The 23,312-nt window shown below is 39.8% G+C and overlaps 1 protein-coding gene across 1 annotated transcript in view; it reads right to left on the bottom strand.

Annotated features, from left to right (window-relative positions):
- The window catches only part of LOC122800357 (guanylate-binding protein 1-like), a 598,755-nt gene extending 576,007 nt beyond the window's left edge, over nt 1–22,748 (bottom strand). The window contains exon 1 of the mRNA XM_044069807.1: nt 22,685–22,748. The gene's annotated coding sequence lies outside the window, so the exon portion shown is untranslated. The remainder of the gene's footprint in view (nt 1–22,684) is intronic.
- Between the last annotated feature and the right edge of the window lie 564 nt (nt 22,749–23,312).

The raw sequence follows: 23,312 nt of genomic DNA, 5'->3' as shown, positions 1-23,312 counted from the left end.
GTATGGGTATTGTGTGACTGTCATTCAAGATATTTCTGTCCACACAGTCATTATACTGTAGTGCTTGGTAGGCTTACTGGTATGTTGCTGTGACTGTGGTGCAATTGGGTGTGTGTATGCACTTTCACACCTGTATTTTTTCAGTACATTTGCATCCCTGTAGTGAGTGGTGTATTAGCTAATGCATGTGTAATTACCCAGAATGGCTTTGGGGTAGTGTGGTACTGTCCCGACTGTATTTTGGATGGTGCTTGGTTGGGAGGGTGGCCTAATGGCTAAGGTGTTTGCCTTACAAACAAAAGGTGCAGGGTTTGAGTTTCACAAGGGATAATTGGCTAGGCTTAAAATGGCTTGCAAGGGCAGTTAGCTTAGTACTAACCTATGAACCTATGAACATGCTTGTCAGCTTAGTGTAGTTTCCTTAATGTTACATAGCTACACTCATAGCTCTCAACTCTCTAGGTGTTCATAGGATGTAAAGTTATCTGGCTCATATATTTGGTCTGGTCCCCATGACAGGTGTGAATTTCTGTCAATTCAGTGGGATGATGTGTGAAATGGACTCACTACATAATGACAGGCTATTGATTTCTCAGACATCTGATATTGCATTCAACATATATCATGACAGACAGTGTTACTGCAGCAATGACCTCAGTTTATATACTCAATTAGTTCTAATGTGTCTTTATTTCCATACCCTTGTTCCCCCACTTTGTTTGGCTTGGTCCAGACCCCTTGTATTAAGGTGCTCTGAGGTATGACTTGTTCTGCTCTTTTTCATACTTTCCCTTTCATTTATCTGTATCCCCATACATACAAGTATATATGTGTGTATCTATTTTCATATATGTATACATATATATATATATATATATACATATATATATATCTCAGCCTTTATCGGTAATATATCTATATATTGTTATACATATATATGTATCTATGTATCTCCGTACATATATGTCTATCTATATGTATATGTTTTATGATATATATATATATATATATATATATATATATATTTGTAAATACCAATTATTAGTGATGCCACAATGTTTTTTCCCTATTGATATGTTTGAAAAACAGCAGAAAATCCTACAACTTAGATGGCTTAGTGGGAAATTGCTGTGACTATGTTGTACAGGGTCCTGTGTTCAAGACCTACAAGGGCTATTTATTTTGTTGCTGGGTAGAACAGAGGCTGATGCAGACAGAGTGATTAAGGCAGTTTTAAGCAGTTGTAAGCAGATTTGTGTGACACTAAGCAATGTCACCATGCAGTTAAACTATTAGGTGCTTAAACCATGTAGATTTTGCTTAGCAACACTTACCAGCGTGCACTTCTGCTTAGCTGAGATACCTGCTGCTTAGCATTCACATTTGAGCAATGATTAAACCTGCTAAGTGTAGCTGAGCATTGCTCCCCATTGATCATAGTACATTCTTATAAAATATCACACTAATGACTTCATTTAGTAAGTGTATATGATTTCCATTACATGACTCTATGTGATTTCATTACAGAAGCAAGGGGTGTAACTATACTGTATGGGATACATGTAAACATGGGTGGTTTCACATGTTATATGCAATCACACTTCCATTTTATACCAGCTACACTACCCTGGGTGACAAAAACAACTTACCACATATTTTAATATGAAAATAGTACTTTGACACTGCTTTCCCATGTAAAATTGGATTGTCTGTTGCAGTACTCAAACCATGTGCACCTGTATGCAAAGCTGGGACTCTGACCACTACACTATCTTTGTTTGGGGATTGAGCTGTATATTTTTATTTATCTCCTATTGGATATTAATATTACATTATAATATTAAATGGAGAGTATTGCGTTTTTTTTTGCCATGTCATTGAGAACTCCTGTCATGACATAATGGCATACATTTCAGTTTCAGACTTACATCCTTCAGAACAATCATGCTAATGCATAACCTATTTTCTATCAAATTTCTGTCTGTCCTCTGTGCAGATGGGATGACACTGGTGCTAGGCTGTGGTTGACTACACTGCAGAATTGGTCTGAGAGCCCATACCTGTGTTCGTGTAAGGATGCAGCCAGGAATGGTATCAGGCCTATAGAGATTTCTATGTGTTGCCTTTGAGAGGCCATTACAGACCTGCTTCCTGATCATGAGGGGCGGGGGGCTCAGGTGCTGTAAATTCACATGTGTACCTATGGGGGGTGGGGGTAATGTTACACTTCACCTGTCTGCAGCCGGTTGCCTATATCTATGGCATATGTGCATGTGGTATTATTGACCACAACTACAGAACAGATATGTGTGTTGCTTCTGGAATTGCAGACACATGTCTGGAAGGTCTAGTGATTAGCCTTGGTGGATGTATCCAGTTTGCACTCAAAGACAGCCTTAGGGTACATCACCTGTGACCTTATTTGCTTGTGCAGAACAAGGTGACATGACTTCCAATGAGGCACCTGTTACTTCTTGGCCCATCCTGTGATTATTTCCACCTATGATGGTAGTTGTGTATTACTGTTGTCCACCACAGGTGTTCAGCCTACCTTGAGGGGGTTGATGTTGTCCTGTCAGGTATTGCTCAGGCCTTGCAGCTATGTAGGTACCCACATAGTATTGTGGTGTGGGCCTGGACACTGCTGCTAGTTCCAACATATGAGATGTTCTTCATGTGGGCCTTGCCCTTTTTCTTTGTCTGTGTGTGGGACATTACAGAGGTGTGGGGGCTACAGCTTCACAGATAGTAGGTGGGAATACCTCACAGGACATGTGGAGACAGCCCAACAACATGGGGGAACAAAGCTCCAGAATCGGGTACAGATTGTATGTCATTAGTGCTGTTATAGACATGGAGGGTTGCTGGATTGACAGGGTTCATCTAGACATGCATTTACTGAGTGACTTGACATCTGACAGTGATATGCCTCTGACATACCTCATAACTGGCATGTTGTCCACAGATTGACCAAAGGTTTGTCTGTTATGTTTGGTCTGTTCCTCAAACAACATCTGTTTTTGTGGGGTTGGTAGGATAATGTGAGGACTGTAGTCAGTAACTGTTGACATGCATTGGTGTTCCAGACATCATATCCTTCAGGGATGTTATGTTACAACAACATTTAACACCAGCTACTGTTTCAGTTTTTAACACTATTATGTGCGATATGTCCCCCTTTCCAGACCCCTGTCCCCCAAGTACATCATGCATTATCCAGATGTCCTGCACTATGAGGTGCAGAGGTATGGTATATCATTAATTACTGACTGCACTCCAGTTATCATCCCAGTCACCTAGCAGACATCTGGCCATGGTATGTGGCAGTGGCCAGGATTATGGTTCCACACCCTGGAGATTCTGTGGAAATCTGTACATATGACAGTTATGTATGTCTGCCCATTGTGAACAGACTGCCAAGATTGTGTAGCATGTTGTGTGTAGATGTTTGTTGGGCTGTGTAGAGAGAGTAGCAGATATGAGTGCCATACATCCTTTACCTATCTGACTGTGCATGCTGCTGTGGCTGCTGGCAGTCTATCAGGTCTGCATGCTTGTAGGGGCAGACTGTAAATTGTCCTGTAACACCTCAGGATTCCCAATACATTGTAATTTTGGCCAGTATATATCAGTGTATTGTGTGACTGGCAATCAGGATATGTTTGTTCAGACAGTCGTTCTACTCTAGAATTCATTTTGGATACTGGTATGTTGCTGTGACTGTGGTGCAAATGTTTTTGAGTGGACATTTTTTCACCACTGTCTGCTTTTCACTACAGTTCTGTCCCTGTAGTGCATGCTATATTTGAATACACATGGGTAATTGCCCAGAGTTGATGTGGGGAGTGTTGTGTTGGTCTTACTGTGGTTCATAAGGTGCTAGGTGACATGTTTTGCAGCTGTTCAGGGGATTTCCATTCTGTTACATGACTTTGGTCATACATTACACTGTCCACAGGCTTAGACACTGACCAGATGCATGGTTCATATGTTTGGTCTGTTCCCCAGACAGTTGTTGTCCTTGGCTAATCAGTATTATACTCTGGGGAATGCAATCAGTAAATGTTAACATTCATTGGTGTTACTGACTTCATATCCCTCAGAAAAGATATGTTACAACAAACCCGGGAACACCAACAACTGTGTAAGTTTATAATAGCAATATGTCCAGTATACCCCTGTGTTTGGGCCTCTGTCTCACAATTATGTCAGGCTTTGCCCTGATGTCATGCACTAAGAGGTTCAGAGGTATGTAGTATCATTATTTATTTCCTTCATTCCTGCTACCATCTCAGAGATGTCGTAGACCCCCAGACATGTAACAAGGAAGCGGCCATAGATATGAATCCTGTGCCTATACATTCTGTGGGAAACTATACATTTGAGAAGTCTGTGCATGTCTGGCCATTGTTAACAGACAGTCAGGATTGTGTAGCAGTGTAGTGTGTACATGTTATATGGGCTTTTTAGGGAGGAGAGTACATGTGAGTGTCATTGGGCCCTTTCTATCTGACTGTGCATGCTTTCTGGTTCCCGATCGCCTGTATATATTTGTACGGGCAGACCGTGACATGTCTTGTAACACATCATGATTCCCACTACACTGTGACTTGGGGCAGTATATGCAGGGGTAATGTGTGAGTAGCAAATTGGATATTGTTGCTCACACAGTCATTATATTGTAGTGTTCAGTTTGCTTACTGGTATGTCACTGTGACTGTAGTGCAATTGATCCCCAGGCAATTGTTGCCCTTGGCTAATCAGTAGGATTCTCTGGGGAATGCAGTCAGTAAATGCTAACATTCATTTGTGTTACTGACTTCATATCCCTCAGAAAAGATATGTTACAACAAAGCTGGGAACACCAGCAAGTGTGTAAATTTATAACAGCAATATGTTCAATATACCCCTGTGTTTGGTCCTCTGTCCCACAATTATGTCAGGCTTTGTCCTGATGTCATGCACTAAGAGGTTCAGAGGTATGTAGAATCATTATTTATTTCCTTCGTTCCTGCTACCATCCCAGTGATGTTGTAGACCCCCAGACATGTAACAAGGAAGCAGCTACAGATATGAATCCTGTGGGTATACATTTTGTGGGAAACTGTACATTTGAGAAGTATATGTATGTCTGGCCATTGTTAGCAGACTGTCAGGATTGTGTAGCAGTGTAGTGTGTACACGTTATTTGAGCTGAGTAGGAAGGAAGGTACATGTGAGTGTCATGGGCCCTTTCTATCTGATTGTGCATGCTGCTCTGGTTTCTGGTTCCCTATCGCCTGTATATATATTTGTACAGGCAGACTGTGACATGTCTCATAACACATCATGATTCCCACTACACTGTGACTTGGGGCAGTACATGTAGGGGAAATGTGTCAGTGGCAAATGGGATATTGTTGCTCATACAGTCATTATACTGTAGTGTTCAGTTTGCTTGCTGGTATGTCACTGTGACTGTGGTGCAATTGGTTGCGGGTATGCACTTTTACACCAATGTCTGTTTTCCACTAGTGTTACATCCCTGTAGTGCCTGTTATATTTGCAAATGCACGTGTACAGCCCCACAGCTGGATTTGGATAATATTATGTCAGTCTGATTGTAGTTTGGACATTACTTGGTAGCTCAGTGCAGTTTCCCTAATGTTGTGTTATGTCCATATATTCGTAGGATGTCCAGTTGTCTGGCCAGTATCTTTTGTCTGGTCCCCCATAACTGTTGTGTATTCCTGACACATCAGTGGGATGATGTGGGGATTGAGGTCACTAACTAATGAGAAGCAATTGAGTCCCGGACTTGTGATATTTCAGTCAATATATGTTAGGACATACAGTGTTACTACATCAACTTTCTCAGCTTATCTACTCATGTATTTTGGATATGTCTCTATTTTCATGCCTTTGTACCCCCACTTTATCAGGCTTCATCCAGATTCATTGCACTAAGGGGTTCTGAGCATACCTCTCCACTGCCAGGATTTTCAAAGAATGTCCAGATGATTGGCCCATACTTTTGTTCAGTTCCACAATTTATTTGTATTTGTCTGGTAAATCACTGTGATGATCCAAGGATTTATGTCAGCAAATAATGACGTAACATTTTGGTTTCCATTCTCATATCCTTCAGTAATTGTCTGCTGAAACACACCCTGTTGCTGTAGCAAATGTTTTAGTTTCTAACAGCGATATTTAAAATATGTCCCTATATGTTGCCCATTTTCCCACCTCAGTTTAGAGCCTTTGTACAGGTTTCTTGCACTAAGAGGTTGAGAGGGATGGTTCTGAGGTATGGCTGCACTGCATGTTATATACATATATATATATATATATATACATATATATATATATATATATATATGTGTGTGTATATATTTATATATATATATATATATATATATATATATATATATATATATATATATATATATATGGGTCTACTGTATGTGATTGAAAACTCACTTATTAGAAAACAAACAGTAAACCCTCAGTTATGCGAAAGTGCACTTCACCAAAAGTGCACTTTCACAAACATCGGTTCAATGAACAAATAAACAACACAAAAACATTGTTTTTGCAGGGGGGCTAGCCCCCCTGCACACCCCATGTAGGGGCTGTGCCCCCCACAACCCCCTACTTAAATATACCAACTCCAAGATCACACTAGAGTGGGGAAACACGTAAATTCCTTTTCCCCACTGTAGTGTACTTTGGCACTTGTGTTACTTAAAGATTCGTTGAACCGTTTTTCGCGAAAGTGCACTTTTGCGTAACTGAGGGACTATTTCTCGTTTTCAAAAAAGCGAGTTTTTGATCATGAGAAGTAGACCCATATATGTGTGTGTGAGTGTATCTGTTTATATACAACTCATGAATGATTCTACAGAGCTTTCTGCCTAATGTTGTATGCCTCTATTGAATGATATGTTTGAAAAAGCAACATTAATTCCTACAGCTCAGATGGTGTTGTAGTGCATTGCTCTGACTATTGTGTACCGGGCCATTAGTTCAAGACTTAGGAGTGATTTTTTTTTTTCATTAATGTTAAATAACCAGAATGCATGATATCTTTGTTAAAGCATCATAGATTCATGCAGCTCTGATGGCGTAGTGGCATGTTTCTGGGATTGTAGAGTACAGCAACCCTGGATCAAGACTTGGTAGCACTGATTATTCTCTTGCAGGTCTTGTAGGATGACTATTCTCTTGCAGGAACAAAGACTGATGGACACAGAATGATTAAAACAGTTGTAAGTGGGTTTATGCGACACTAAATGATGCCAAGTTACGGTTAATCTGATTTAGCTTCACTTAGCACCGATTGCCCCTTGCTAATTTCTTTAAAAGAAAAGAAAAAGGGGTGGTATGAAAGTGGTGAAAAAAGGGGCATGCAGAGGGAAGTACAGTATGAAAGATAGCTAGGGATGTGCAGGATGGGTGTAGTTTTTATGTAGGAAAGACACTGAGGAAACTGTCAAGCCATATCAAAGAACACTGTGCAGCTATACATAATAAAGAGACAAATAATGCTTTAGGTAAATTCAGTCAAGTATGTAAAGGGTTTCAGAAATTCGTATTCCTAGTGTTTGAACAGGTAGATTTATTTTATGGAGATGTGGATACTTTGCTAGTTTTGTGAATTAAAGTGGCAGTTATTCTGCAATGCAAAGGCTTTTCCATGACTAAATGAAGCTCTGAATATTAAGTGTGCTTTGTGTTGGTTGAGGTAACCCTTCACCACTACTTATTTTTTCGAAGACTTTACAGGTTTACTAAAACAATTAACTGATTATAACATTTTATTACCTTTTGACTTGCCTTAGGTCAAAGGTTGTTTGTATCATTTACAGCTAATTTAAATTTTTTTCACATTTTACTGGCTGCTTACTTTGCACAAACAAGGATATTTAATGTACTGCTTACCAGCTGCATACTCATTTATTAAAGTGTTTGTTTTTTTCTGAAGAAGTTCTTGTCAGGATTAAAGAATGAATGTGCTCAACACCTGTTCTGCTCTGCTTTTTCTTATTTGCATAGCTGAAGAAGTTTTTTGAGTTTATCTTCTTTTCACATATTTTTTTCTTTTGTTTAGTATAATAATATACACACATATGGGTGTAATGGATGTACTTAGAAACATTCAAACACACAAACATTGAATGGCTAATAATCAATCCCAAATGATCGAGAACCAAAACAACCAAACAACAAAACAGATAGTTTTTTTTGCAAGGTGCAAGCCCCCTGCACCCCCCACACCATCCAGCTAATTAAATATACCAGCTCAGACATAGAACTACAGTATGGAAGGGGAAAATTCCCCGATCACCACTGTGCACAACCTTGCTTGGACTTAAGACTGGCAGAGCAATCAACTAAGTTTTGATCACTTTTGCCAGTATTGAACATATTCATAATTATGAAGATTTGATCATGTACGCATGTGTGTGTGTGTGTATATATATATATATATATATATATATATATATATATATATATATATATATATATACACACACACACATGTATTTATATATAGGTATACACACATACATACACACACACGTATATATATATATATATATATATATATATATATATATATACACATATATATATATATATATATATATATATATATATATGTATACACACACACACATATATATATATATATATATATATGTATATATATATATATATCTATATCTATATATATATATACATATGCATATATATGCTGTCAGTTACTGCTAACCCTGAAAATCTCTTGCAACACAAATCAATGCTGTTTTTCACCACATATCAACAGGAAAATATTATAAATTTAAACACTAGTTCCAATGTGGAATACCAAACCTCTCATCCTTCTAGTGCCAGAATGTGGAACACCACCTCTCATACTGTGGAACAAATGGGCAAAACCTGGAAACTCTTACTAACAGCTTACTAAAAAAATACCACAAATATTTCGAGACATGGGATTTGGTTCCACACAGAGGTCCATGGAAAGCTTTATTTCATCAGGAGAAGGAGCAGGTTTGTCCACACGGATGGAGAATTCAGAAGGTGATCAAACAGCCCAGCCAGACAATACTCCAGGTATTTATAACAAATGGGAAGAGGAGAGGAGATTTGAACACTTTTTCAGCTATAGGGAAAAATGTAAAGTTAGCTGCTAATCCAGAGACTCAAATGTTGTTTGACCACATGGAAAAACTTAATTTCAAGGAGACTTTGGTCTTTTTGAATTTGCAGAGTCTCCAAAGATACCTGGAGTGCAACATTACACCTAGAAGGTTACAGTCAGTTAAAAATCCGTTCATACCATTTGATTTAACTGTAGAGGAAGAAAAGCAATTCCATGCATGCTGGATAGCAGTGGCACATAAATGCATCTTGGAATGTGTTAATATTTTAGTGTAACTGGATAAAGTCTAGAGACTAAAATTGAAAGAGGAAACCAAAGCAGTGTGCCAGGATATTCTACAGCACACTAGCCTTAATGTGCTTGAATAGTTTTTAAAAAATATTAACAAGTGATTGTATGTTCATGAAAATGAATTGATTAAGAGAAAAAAGAATAAGTTAACTCGTGACATGAGAGACTATGAATGTAATGCAGCATTTATTGTATCCAGGCAACAACATCAATGTCATCAAGTAAGGCTTCAAGAGGAGTCAGAAACCAGAAGGAATCAGAGGTTTTATCCCATGCCAGTGGATTATACAGATTCCCACTGTATGAGAGTTACGACCAGTGGGAATATCCCCACTTACTGAGAGCCGAGAGTGGGCAATGAAGGATACATGCAAAAACATTTCTGCAACCAACCAGCACACAATGGTAATCACAAAAAAGGTCCTGGAATGGAATCGAAACTTATACAGAAAATAGATATGATCCACTTTCTGCCAAACGAGGTAAATGGAATTGAGGGAAAGGACTGTAATGGACAGATAGAGACAGTTAAGTCCGATTATGTTGTGAATTTAACTGGTTGTAATTTTACTGATATTGAAATGCTGGTTCGCAACAAGGCTTTGAAATGTATTCCAACTACATTACCTAGGTTGTATGAAATGAAAACTGAAGTATTTAATTTTGTTTGTAAGTTACATTTATGTAATTATTTTCATGAAAAAGCATTGAAATGTAACATAGAATGTAATGATATTGAAAGAGATGAAAGTAGTGATAGCTTTTACTCATGTCATTCAGAAGCAGAACCAAATGCCTACTGCAAATTAAGTACTGAGGGTATACCTCATAAAAGTGATTATATTCTTCCCCTTTAAGAATAAAACAATACAACAATTGTTTCCTTCTTGAATTATAGTGGTGTGAAAGAATTCAACTTATTTTATAAGAAGAATAAAGATATAAAATTTTATAAGAAAAATAAAGATATAAAATATAATTTAAGTAAGGAAGAATGGAAAAGTTTGAATAATCATAGTGCCAGTAAAGAACTGTTTTTTAAACCAGCAGATGGGGGAGGATTAGTGGTTCTGCACTATACCCAATATCTTAAAATGTGCTATGAGCACTTGGGGAATGAAATGTTATATAAAAAGGTGGAACTAGAATGTTACCATAAAGCCTTAAATGAATATCAGAAGCTTCTTAATAAGGGTATTAGACTGAATTATTTTTCTCATGAAAATATGCAACATATATTTAACAGTGAGGACAGTACAATGGCCCATTTTTTTCTGTGTACCTAAAATACATAAAAGTCTACATAATCCACTAGGTTGCCCTACTGTGTCAGCCTGTGTATTTTTTACACATAATGTTTCATGTTTACTACATCAGTGTTGTTGGTCACCACAGCGGAACTCCGGTCTGCTAATGATTGGCAGTTGTTTTTTTTTTATGGTGCCATGTTGCCAGCCCGACGCCCAACCATCAACGAAGGCACGCCCATTCAACGCATGTCTTTCGAATGCCCACTCGACCATGGGAGGACGTGCAGACTCCACACAGAAGGCACTCCCAACCCAAGCCGAGAATCAAACAGGAGAATCTCTTGCTGTGAGGTAACAATGCTACTGCTGCACCACCGTGGAAGTCATGTTTACTACATCAATATTTGTTGAAAAAAAAGTAGTGATGTTGCCTTCTTATATCAAAGATGTATTTGATTTTAAGGAAAAAATCAAGGAAATTAAATGGAATGATGAAAAGTATTTTGTGGTTATAGATGTAACTAGCTTATATACGAGCATTAAGCATGATTTTGGCTTAGAGCCTGTTTTGTATTTTTTTGGGAGAGAATCCAAGTATACATTTTATATTAGAACTAATATCATTCTGTCTACAGAATACTATGTTTGAATTTATTGGACAGCTATATAAACAACTACAGGGAACAGCCATGGGGGCAACATTTGCCCCGCCCATGTATGCCAATCTATTCATGGGACACTATGAAAATCATTATATTTACAGAAATTATTTTAATAATAAGTATGTGGAAAAATATTTTAGGTTCATTGATGATCTGATTTTCATTTGTGAAGGAGGTTGAGATAAAGTTCCAGAGTTTATCGATAGTTTACATAGGAATAGGTTTGGTATAAGGTCTGATGGGCTGCAACAAGAAAAGAAAGTTAACTACTTGGATGTTACAGTAGAAGGAATGGGAGATGGGAAAATTAAGACAAAAGTATATAGGACATTTGAAGAACATGATTATATTTTACATGGCAGTAGTTGCCATCCTCCCCATATTATAGATTTGATTCCATATGGGGAAATATTAAGGATAAGGAGATTATGTAGTGACACAAAGTATTATGAGGAAGAAAGGAATGCAACTGTTAAAATGTTTATTGATAGAGGATATGAAAGTAATAAAATAAAGGAAATAGTAAAAAGAATGAACGCTAAATATAAAGGGAAAATAATAAGATATAAAATAGCAGAAATCAGAGGATTATATCTTTTTTGTAATGAAGTTTACTGCACTTAGTGAAAAACTAGCAGAGTTAGTTAAATATAGCTGGGATGTTCTAGGGAAAGATGTACATTTGGAACATATATATAATAAGATATTAAGATTTTCTTATAAAGAGGAAGCTCTCTTCACCCAAAACTGGACTAGACAGTCAAGAGGAGAAGGTAAACACTTGCACCACACCACACTCAGCACATAGTCTCTCAAAACCTACACCACCAAAACACACACATAGAAACACAAAACACACACCTACATTCATGGAGGCTCTCAGTAAAAACCTGCCCAAGCAACAGGGACCTCCAAAACAGAAACACAAGCAACCTCCACCCCCCCAACACAACCCAAATGACACATAGCCCACAAACTCAGTGTGCCACTCAACCACAGCCCATAAGGCATAACAACATACCCAACACTCTAGTCATATGTGACTCTATAGTCAGGCACACTGATGTTCCACTCACCAGGCTAAACAAGGAGAAAGTTACTGTCAGCTGCCTGTCATGTGCCAGGATCTGCTACATAATGCATGCACTCAGGTCACTCCACAACAAGTACAAATATGACTCTGTCATTGTCCATGTTGGTGTGAATGACCTGAGACGTACCTCCTTGGACTACATGAAAAGGGACATGGAGGAGCTGTCCAATCTTGTAGCCCAGGCAGGTATGACCCTAACCTTGAGTACCATCCTGCCATCACCCAGAATGATACCACAGTACAAGGACAAAATGATTGGCTTCAACAATTGGCTAAGCTTCTGGTGTCATTCTAAGGGGATCCAGTATCTGTCTGCCTGGGATGACATGATCGACAAGCCACGATGCTTTGCTAGAGATGGCCTGCACCTGTCGCCCCAGGGATTCTGGATACTGGTTAAGGCTCCAGCCACCCCTATCGTGCCTTTTTTAGGCAAAGTTCAAATGACAAATTCACCACCCTAACAGGTACAGGCAAGAAGAATCTGAGGGTATTGCTACTCAATGCTAGAAGTCTAAACCTCAAAATGCACTCTCTCAAGGCCCTCCTTGAAATGGACAACATCGACATCTGTGCAGTGACAGAGACCTGGTTCAAGGCTCCAGAGAGTACCCCTACATTACCAGGCTATAATTCATACTACACCTTTCGGCTACCTAACCTGGATCGAAACACTAAAGGAGGAGGCGTGTCCATATTCATTAAGGATATCCACACCTCCAGGCTAGTTGCTCAGCATAATGCATCCGAGATTATCCAAGTGCAACTAACTCTGGGAAAGACCGCAATCCAAACTGTAGCTTGCCACAGATCCCCCACCATGCCCCAGGATTCCCACTCCTCATTTCTTAATACAGTGGAAAATATTAGGGTACAACCTAACACCCTAATAATGGGTGATTTCAACTACCCTACCATTAACTGGGAAAACTACTCATGTACCAACTCTTGTGCTCAACATTTTCTGGAATTCATAAATTCCAATGCCATGGATCAACTTATCCACACCCCTACCAGGGGCAGCAATATCCTATACATGGTTATTACCAACATGGGCAACCGGTGCTCCACACCAGAGGTCAATTCCTCATTGGTCAGATCGGACCACAAGCTAATCACCCTAGACATCCACATCCCTCCCCCAACCCCCATTAGGGAAACCAAAGTAAAAATTTTCTCCAAAGCCAACTACACCTACTTAAGACAGAAGTGGCAAACTTCACGACACCCATGCTGATGGACAATAGAAGTATGACTGCTGAATCCTACACAAATGCACTTTACAAGCACTTACACGAGTACATGGATCGTGCAATCCCTAACAGAACCAAGATGCTATCCTCCAGAAAAAAGAATCCAATCTGGTGGTCCCCTGCCATAAACAAACTCTACAACAGAAGAAAGAAACTGTTGCAAAACAGAGTAAAATCCCATGACTGGAGAAACTCCCTGGTCAGCTTCAGTATGAAGCTGAGATCCCTCATTAAATCCCCCAAAGCTAGTTATGAAAACAAAATCGCCACTGACTCTAAAGACAACCACAAAGCATTCTATAGCTATGTCAAAAATCTCAATGGCAACACTCAGATCTGCTCTGAGTTACAGCACAATGGCACTAAATACACAGAACCAACTGATGCTGCCATCATCCTGGCAGATATGTTCAGTGCTGACTTTACCCCCTTGTCATCCCCTAAAGGGCCCATCTCTATACCAGAAGAATGCAAAGTTCCTGTAATCATGGCTGCACAGGTAAAAAACACACTATCCAAAGCCAAGAACACAGCATCCATGGGACCTGACGACATCCCAGGCTGTGTTCTACATGAACTACAGAACGAACTGGCACCCCACTTAATTACCATGTTCAATCATAGCCTCACCTCAGGATATGTGCCCACTGAATGGCGCACAGCAACAGTTATCACACTTCACAGAGGGGGAGCTACCACAGACCCCAGAAACTACCACCCCATTAGCCTAACGAGCCTGGTCTGCAAGGCTATGGAACATATCATCATGGAACTTATAAACAATGACATTGGTAACCTCCAAACTCAGGACCTCACCCAGTTCAGGTTTGTAAAAGGCAGATCATGTCTCCTAAACCTGATAGACTTCTTTGAAGCAGTCACCAAAGCCACAGATGAGGGTAAGGTGGTTCACACAGCCTATCTAGATCTCGCCGAGGCTTTCAACACCATCCCCCACTCTGGAATTATAGATAAACTCACTAAACTAGGTATAAATCCCTATGTCACAAGATGGGTTGCCAACTGGCTCACTGACAGAACCCACACTGTGAAAGTAGCAGGCTCCAAATCCAACTTCAGACCAGTGACAAGTGGAGTACCACAGGGTTCACTCCTGGGTCCTCTCCTGTTTGGTATCTACTTCTCTGAAGTACAGGCCAACACAGAAGGTCTTTGGCTAACGAAGTTTGCAGATGACTGCAAACTAGGAGCCATAATCAAAACTCCAAAAGATGTGGTCGTCCTACAAAAGGGCCTCGCTGAGACAGATGCCTGGTGTCAAAGTCATGGCCTCAAGCTCAATGCCAAAAAGTGCATTGTCATCCCTTTTGGTAAAAACTCAGTACCCATGAACTGCCACATAGGTAGTAGTCTACTTAACACCGAAAGTGTGATAAGAGACCTTGGAACACAGGTGGACAGTAGTCTCTCCTTTGATAATCACATTGCCACAGTAGTCAGGAAATCCTTCTACATGGCACACCTCATCACAGGAAAAAAGAGGTCATTATTCCCCTCTACTCATCACTCATTAGACCTATTATAGAGTACAATTCCCCTTTTGGTATGTACCTCACAAGACATCTACAACAACTGGAAAGGCCACAGAAATACCTCACAAAGAGGATTACTGGCCTCAAAGAGATGCCCTATGCAGACCATATAAAAAAACTCCAGCTTTACTCCGTTGCATATCACCTACTCAGTGGCGATCTCTGCCTAACACACAAAGCTATGTCAAACCCAGAGCTTTCAGACATGCTCCACTTAAAGAAATCCCAATACCTACGAGCTACATGCTCTAGGGACCTCGTCACCACAATAAACAGAACATGCTGGAGGGATAGATTCCTGTCCCAGAGACTTCCCATACTCTGGAACAAACTACCTATCTATATCAAACAAAGCTCCTCATTAGCACTCTTCAAGAAAAATCTTGATGGTTGGATGGGAGATAGGAAATTCACCCCATGGATCACTTCTGTGGCTCTGCTCGACAGTGGCACAGGAAAATAATTTTCTTGGGTGGTGAAAGCCAGGGTAACTTTGGCTAGGCTTATATAGGCCCTAGGGCCAATAGCCTAGTACTTACCTATGAACCTATGAACCTATGAGTATCAGAGATTTCCCAGTACATGGAACATTTATTTTACCCAACATTACAAAATATAATGAAATAAGTCAAAAATTAACTTTTCCTTGTGGAAAATGTAGGGTATGTTCATTCATAATAAGACATTTTCCATTTAGTAATGGTAAAAAATATCAGGAATCAGGTCTTTTTAGTTGTACTAGTGAGATAATAATTTGCAGTTTAAAAATGCCCTTGTAATAAATATTACATAGGTGAAAGTAAAAGAAGCGTTGCAGCTAGGTTAAAAGAGGATAGGTTCATAGGTAGGTACTAGGCTATCAGCCCTAGAGCCTATATAAGCCTAGCCAAAAGGTTCCCTGGTTTTCACCACCCAAGAAAGTTATTTTCCTGCAGCCCAGTTGAGCAGAGCCACAGAGGTGATCCCCAGGGTGAATTTCCTACTTCCCATCCAATTATCTAGAGTCCTCTTAAAGAGGGCTAATGAGGGGCTTTGCTTGACGTGAATGGGTAGTATGTTCCAGAGTATGGGAAGTCTCTGGGACAGGAATCTATCCTTCCAGCATGTTCTGTTTATTGTGGTGGCAAGGGTCAGGTCCCTGGAGCATGTGGCACAGGGAGATTGGGGTTTCTTTAAGTATAGCATGTCCAACAGAACTGGGTTTGACATGGCTTTGTAAGTTAGGCAGAGGTCACCTCTGAGTAGATGCTAAGTGACAGAGTAGAGCAGGAGTTTTTGAGGTGGTTTACATATGGCATCTATTTGAGGCTGGTAATCCTCTTATTGAGGTATTTCCTGTGGTCTTTCCAGTTGTTGTAGATGTCTTGCGAGGTACATGCCAAACGGGGTGTTGTACTCAATGACGGGTCTGATAAAGGATGAGTAGAGAGGAACAATTACCTCTTTTTTTCTGGAGAACCCTTTAGTGATGAGGTGTGCCACGTAGAAGGATTTCCCGACTACTGCGGTAATGTTATTGCCAAAGGAGAGACTAGTGTCCACTTGTGTCCAAAGGTCTCTAATCACACTTTCAGTGTTAAGTAGGCTATTGCCTATGTGGTAGTTCATGGGTACAGTGTTTTTCCCAAAGAGGATGACAATACACTTTTTGGCATTGAGCTTGAGGCCATGACTTTGACACCAAGCATCAGTCTCATTGAGGCCCCTTTGTAGAATGCCCACATCATTTGGCAATTCTATTATGGCTCCCAATTTGCAGTCATCTGCGAACTTTGTTAGCCAAAGACCTGCTGTATTAGCCTGAACTTCTGAGAAATAGATGCCAAACAGGAGAGGACCCAGGACTGAACCCTGTGGTGCTCCATTTGTCACTGGTTTAAAGTCGGATTTGGAATCTGCTACTTTCACTGTGTGGGTTCTGTCAGTGACCCATCTTGTGACATAGGGATTTATGCCCAGTCTAATGAGTTTATCTATAACTGCAGAGTGGAGGAATGTGTCAAAAGCCTTGGCAAGGTCAAGATAGGCTGTGTGCACCATCTTAGCCTCGTCCACAGCTCTGGTGACTGATTCAAAGAAGTCAATCAGGTTCAGGAGACATGCTCTATCTTTCACAAACCCAGATTGAGTGGGGTTCAGCATTTGCATGTTACCTGTGTCTTTGTTTATAAGCTCCATGATGATGCATTCCATGGCCTTGCAGACCAGGCTCGTCAGGCTAATGTGGTGTTAGTTCTCTGGGTCCTTGTTGGTGCCCTCTTTGTGGAGTAGGATAACTGTTGCTGTGCACCATTCAGTAGGCACAAAACCTTAAGTGAGGCTATGATTGAACATGGTACTTAGGCGGGGTGCCAGTTCATCCTGTAGTTCGTGCAGAATGCTGCCTGGGATGTTGTCTGGTCCCATGGATGCTGTGTTTTTGGCTTTGGAGAGTGTGGTCTTAACTTGTGCATCCATGATTACAGGGGCTATGCATTCTTCCAGTATAGGGATAGGCCCTTTGGGGGATGGGGGGAGGTAAAGTTTGCACTGAACCTATCTGCCAGGATGTTGGCAATATCAGTTGGTACTGTATATCTCGTGCCGTTGTTCTGTAGCTCAGAGCAGATCTGAGTGTTGCCATTGAGATTCATGACTTAGCTGTAAAATGCATTGTGGTTGTCTTTAGAATCAGTAGCAATTTTATTTTTGTAGCTAGCTTTGGAGGATTTTATGAAGGATCTCAGCTTCTTACTGAGGCTGACTAGGGAGTTCCTGCAATCAGGGATTTTTACTTTTTTTTGCAGCAGCAGCTTCTTCCTTCTCTTGTACAGTTTGTTTATGGCAGGGGACCACCAGATTGGCTTAATTTTTTTGGAGAATAGCGTCTTGGTTCTGTTGGGGATGGCACGATCCATGCACTTATGTATGTGTTTATACAGTGCATGTGTACAGGATTCAGCAGTCATACCTCTATTATCTATCTGCACGGGTGTAGTGAAGTTTGCCACTTCTGTCTTAAGGAGTGCGAAGTTGGCTTTGGAGAAATTTTTTATGGTGGTTTCCTTAATGGGGGGTGGAGGCGGAAAATTGATGTCTAGGGTGATTAGCTTATGGTTGGATCTGACCAGTGAGGAGTTGACCTCTGGCTTGGAACATCGGTTACCCATGTTGATAATGACCAGGTTCAGGCTATTGCTGCCCCTGGTGGGGGTATGGACTAGCTGATCCAGAGCACTGGAATTTATGAATTCCAGAAAGCGTTGAGCTAATGAGTTAGTACATGAGTAGTTTTCCCAGTTGATGGTGGAGTAGTTGAAATCACCCATTATTAGGGTATTGGGCTGTACCTTAATATTATCCAGTATGTTGAGGAACGTGGAGTGTGCATCCTGGGGCATGGCGAGGGATCTGTAGCAAGCTACAACATGGACTGCAGACTTGCCCAGTGTTAGCTGCACTTGGATAAATTTGGATGCATTATTTTGAGCAACTAGCCTGGAGATGTTGATATCCTTAATGAATATGGACACTCCTCCCCTTTAATGTTTCAGTCCAGGTTAGGTGGCCGAAAGGTGTAGTATGAATTATAGCCTGGTAATGCAGAGGTGCTCTCTAGAACCTTGAACCAGGTCTCTGTTACTCTACAGATGTCAATGTTCTCCATTTTAAGGAGTGCTTCAAGTGAGGGCATTTTGAGGCTTAGACTTCTAGTACTGAGTAGCATTACACTCAGTTTTTTGCTTGCTTGTACCTACTACGGTGGTGGGTTTGTCATTTGAACCTTGCCTATAAAAGGCACTATAGGGGTGGCAAGAGCCTTAGCCAGTATCCAGAATCCCAGGGGCGACAGATGCAGGCCATCTCTGGCAAAGCATCATGGTCTGCCGATCATGTCGTCCCAGGCAGACAAACACTAGATCCCCTTTGAATGACACTAGAAGCTTAGCCAATTGTTGAAGTCAATCATTTTGTCCTTGAACTGTGGTATCATTCTGGGTAATGGCAGGATGTTACTCAGGGATAGGGTCATACCTGCCTTTGCTACATCATCTGATAGCTCCTCCATGTCTCTTTTCATGTAGTCCAGAGAGGTACATCTCAGGTCATTCACACCAACATGGGCAACGACAGAGTCATATTTGTACTTGTTGTGGAGTGACCTGAGTGCGTGCATTATGTGGCAAATCCTGGCACCCAACAGGCAGCTGACAGATTGGCTGTTCCAAAGCTCACCACTCTCACTGATAAACAGAGAAGCTTCCCTCTATCTTAGAAAGGTATGGGCAACACAGGAACCTAAAAACAGCCCAGAATTCAGCAAAATCTGAAAACAGGACTTTACTAGTTCGAGAAAGGTGGGAAACGAGTAGAGGGATTGGATTTCTTTTGTTGTTTTTTAAAAGTTAAAGAAAAAACAGGAATAAAAATACTTTTAACACAGAAAACAGGCTATTGTACTTGAGTGTGTAGCCCTTTGCAGTTAGACAGATGAAAACACTTAAAAACGATAATTTAAAGTGCAAACAGTATAAGAATTCAAAAAAATGTTCAAATAAGTAGCAAAGTTAATAAAAAATGGTCAGAATAATGCGGCAAACAAAAATAAACAATAAAAGCAAAACAGAGGTACTTATCCACTCAAAGTCTCCTTTTCTCTCTCTCTGCTGCTATAGGACTCTGCAGGACACCCAGCCAGGCTCTTGCTGAGGTAATACAAGCACAAAAAATGCGCAAACATGAGTTTTTAAATAGAAAGATGAAAGGAATAGAACTAGCCCAAAATGGCTAATAAAACTGCAGTTTCTGAGCTGAAACCACTCCTTCAGTGACAGATAGGCTGTTCCAAAGCTCACCACTCTCATTGATGAACAGAAAAGCTTCCCTCTATCTTAGAAAGGTCTGGAAAACACAGGAACTTACAAACATCCCAGAATTCAGCAAAATCTGAAAACTGAACTTTACTAGTTCTAGAAAGGCACGAAACGAGTAGAGGGATAGGATTTTTTTTTAAAGTTAAAGCAAAAACAGAAATAAAAACACTTTTAACACAGAAAACAGGCTATCGCACTTGAGTGTGTAGCCCTTTGCAGTTAAACAAATGAAAAAGAGATATTAAAAAGGGCAGCAAGTTTAGTCCAGTGGCCATATATTTCACACTGGAACATGGAGGGGATTTTAAAGGGCTGCAAGCAACAGTTTTAGAGCAGCTTTTAAATGATAACTTAAGAACAGTTGATGTGAAAAAAACAACTTAGAAAAAAGATATCTATTTTTATTTTAAAATTTAATACCCTGAGTCCAGCAGGTTTAAATAAGGAATGTAATTGGAAATGTTTTTTTATAATGATGTTTCTTTAAATGTATTTAATTGATAAACTGTTGGTTTAATAAGGAGGAGTATTTAAAAACAAGTGTGATAGATGTTTAATGTACTCTATTAAAGGTTTGTATGAGCTGAGGTGCTAGAGCATTTATTTGAGCATTTGCTTGGTTTTCTTATTAAAAAAAGCTTGGTGTTCTATCTGGCCTCTTCTATTATGCTTTTTGTGATATTTGGATGTCTTTTGTGGTTGTAAATAATAGCTTACTAAAAATGTTAACTAGAAGGCTCCCAAGATGATTAAAGTGTCTTATTTTATTCTTATAATAATATGATCTAGTACCATTTGTCACAGATATCAGTAAAAAAAAATCTCAATGCTGAATGTGTTACAGACCTTTCTAGTGTGGAACTGAATATGGACTATTTAAGATTCAAAATAAACATTCCTTTTAATGAGGTACATTTAGCAATACAGAGACACACACACACACACACACACACACACACACACACACACACACACACACACACACACACACACACACACACACACACTTAACTACTGATAGTCAGCAACTGTATTTGTTATGTTTGACAGACCAAAAAGGCCAAATCTGGAAGTAAGGAGATAATCTGTGTGAAATAAATGTATCCAGACATACACCCTATGAGTATTTAATTCATCACTTTTGGGGTGAAGAATTAAAGTAATTACTTTTGAAGGGCAACATCATAGAACTGTGTCTGGGGTGGTGTGATGTAATGTGATCTTCCCTGTAAGATGGTTCACCCTAAACTGAAATATCCCCCAAAGAATAAATGTCCTCAGTGAATGGCCTGTTGAGAACAATTTAGGTTCACAGTAAAATAATGGCTGCAGATAAAGCTAGATCAGGGACATCACTTAATTTACTTATTGTTTTTATTGACCAAGAATATCAACCTGGGAATTTTTCATTTTCAGTGAAGATTCCAAGGAAAGAGATCAGGAACATTAAATACACAAAAAATCAAGACTATCCAAGACATGGAAACAAAACAGAAGGTGCATAGCACGATTCCAAGCAACATGAATTGAGACAATGTATACTGCAAACTTCTGTACCATGTGCATGTTCTGCTAGAATGAGTGATGAAAGTAAACAAGAGTACACAGTAACACAGTTAATGTAGTTCCTACAGAGCAGGAAGGGGTATGTCCTAGTGGTATATGATATGAACTCTTTCAAACAGTACCTTAATATCACAGTACATACCTTACAGTTAATATGTAGTTTCATATAAATGATTAGGTGTTTTTACTTAACAATTACGACATGAACCAGGAATTATTCTTACTGGGAATTTGTCTTATTTTCTGAAGTCAGAGTGCTGTATGTCTTGACTACAACTTCCAGCTTTCAGACTGTAAGTGCAAAATCTTCTCAAGCAATGCAGGCAGTTTCAAGATAGATAACAAGAGAATACGCCCAAGACTTATTTATTCTAACGGAAAGGCTGCTTCCTCTCTCACACAGTTCTCAAAGACTTGTTTTGCCCTGCAAGTAAGGGACCATAGTTTTGTTCCTTATATCTTCAAAGTGAGGGACACAGTCTTTCATAATGTGATACAAATGGACAACATGTAGAACACTTACTAACAATGTATTAACAATTTTATCTAGAAACCGCACAGGATGGCTAAAATACATTTACTTTATACTTATGAAAAAGTTCTTTTGATGAATTCCTGTGTTTCAGTACTGTTTATCATAAATATCAGTTAAAAATATCGTAAGACTAAATAAGTGGCAGATCCTTTTCAATCTGAGGAGCGTATCGCTTTTAAGACCCTAAACAAGAAATGCTACTCATAATGAAGTGCACTTGAGAGCTATATAACAGACTGACTGCCTCCTTGTGTCAAAAATAGCACGACCCCATAATTAGAATATATAAGTGGGGTGGGGTACGTGGTGAAAGGTAGTCCTTGTTCATCTCTTTAGCACCACTTTACTGCTGTTTTGGACAAATATCCAGTACACAGTGACCCGTAAGTACTAGATCCCTTCCCGACATGTGCAGTAACGATATATAATGATCAAAAATACATTACCTGACAGTGCGGTCTCCCTAGTCTGAATAATTACCTCTGTTGTATCCACGTCCTTCTGTTTCTTAGTCTTGCTTTTAAAAAGAATATTCCACTCCTTACAACAGGACTTCATCACTGTGAACCTACCTCCATTTGTATGAAGTCTGAACTCCAATCACAGACTGTAGGGACCCCTTTTGTGCTGGCCAAATGAGTCTGCACACAGGTTCTACAAAGCACTACTGCGTCTGGAAATACACAATCACACAGTGAGCAATGCAAAGCTGTATAAAAATCATTTCCATTTTTAGGGGTGCAAGAAGACTCTGCCGGGAGGTTACCATTACCTGCCATCTCTGCTATGAGCAACTTTATAAATGAGCCCTGACAACTAACGAAACCAAATACAGTAACAAGCTATGCGCAAAATACCACCCCACTGTTGCCCATCCCCATGGGAGGAAAACGGGCGTGTCACTATTTTTGTTATCATTTATCAAAAGAAATGCTGTTTCTGGGAAGCTTGAGTTTCGTTTTTAGTGTCATTTTTAACCATTTCTAACACGTCACACGACTCTGCAGCAGGAGCACACAACAGTAACGTGGCTAGATTTTAGATGACTTAAAAACGGTGGGGTGCAACAGTTCTCCGTCAGTGTTTCTGGTGAGATAGATATGAAGTT

The sequence above is a fragment of the Protopterus annectens genome, chromosome 4.part0 (genome assembly GCF_019279795.1).
Source record: "Protopterus annectens isolate FY-2018-M chromosome 4.part0, PAN1.0, whole genome shotgun sequence".
Taxonomy (NCBI): domain Eukaryota; kingdom Metazoa; phylum Chordata; order Ceratodontiformes; family Protopteridae; genus Protopterus; species Protopterus annectens.
Note: the sequence above shows the minus strand (reverse complement) of the source record. Positions and strands in the feature narration are given on the sequence as shown.